Here is a 1,128-nt window from a genome sequence, read left to right on the forward strand (position 1 = left end):
CCTGCTGAAGGAAAATGTCTTTTCCAGAGGTGCTCTGGCGCTTGCTGCAGAGATGGATATTGCAGGGCGTGCAGCCTGGCTCTGGTGGGTCGCTTGACCATGAAATTGCCCATGAAATGGGAATCTATTGTTTATCATGCTAATTAGTAACCTGAAAAGTTGATTTAAAGGTCACTAGAAAGCAGTGAGAAATATCGTGGTGTGTTAATGGAAGCACATTCAAGAAGCCATAGCGGTTTTGGATTAGTTAGTAGAATATTATTCCTAATATTTAAGATACTTTCTGAGATGTGCATTAAATTAATAAGGGAGATGAAGGAATGCTTTAATGTAACTCAGTGTGAAAATAGCCTTCAGAATTTATTTTATTCATAGATTTTTGCATCAAAGGTCCTATAACGATTAATTTTCAAACTTACAGGTTTTAATAGCAAAATAAGAAATAATAGCTCCAAAGTTCCTTTGAAATGCATAATAAAATACTGTTCTTTAAAGCACTAGTTGGCTTTCAAATGCCTCTAGTACTTCAAAGAACAGTATTTTTTACAGTATTTCTACCCAGTATTTCTATTCAGTTTTCCACCCCGTGCAAAGCCGCCTCACTTTATGTAGCACAAAAATATTTTCAGATGGGCAAAATGAAGGTCTTGTTATATTCCAACAAAACGCTGGACTGAAAAAACTGTACTGAGTACCTGATGGGGTAGAAGTTTGAATGCAAGTTATTTTGATGTTACAGAAGGCTCCTTGGCCTTCCCGATTCCTGGACAAACTTAAAAGAAAACAGAGAAATGGGTAGCTAACGGATGTAATTGTGGTGGCTGTTCGTTGCTTTGTGCAGCTGGCCGCTGGGGAGGAGCAGCCCCGCAGGAGCCGGCTGTGGGTTGCCACAAGCGACTGAGAAAGATCCTTCAGCAGCGAGGTCCAGTCAGGTGCAAGTGAGTTCAAGTTGGGTTTGCCCATTGAGCAGAAAAATTAGCAATTAAGGTGGGATAACTTAAGCAGTCAGCAGCCCGGGTGGAGGAGGAGAAGCTTTTCCCATGAGTGCAGTCCGACAGGCTGCAGGACGCGTGCCTGGGGGCTCGCCTGGGGGCTCCCCTCCGTGCCCATTGCAGGTGATGGGCGATG

The sequence above is a fragment of the Egretta garzetta genome, unplaced genomic scaffold (genome assembly GCF_000687185.1).
Source record: "Egretta garzetta isolate BGI_Z169 unplaced genomic scaffold, ASM68718v1 scaffold228, whole genome shotgun sequence".
Taxonomy (NCBI): Eukaryota; Metazoa; Chordata; class Aves; order Pelecaniformes; family Ardeidae; genus Egretta; species Egretta garzetta.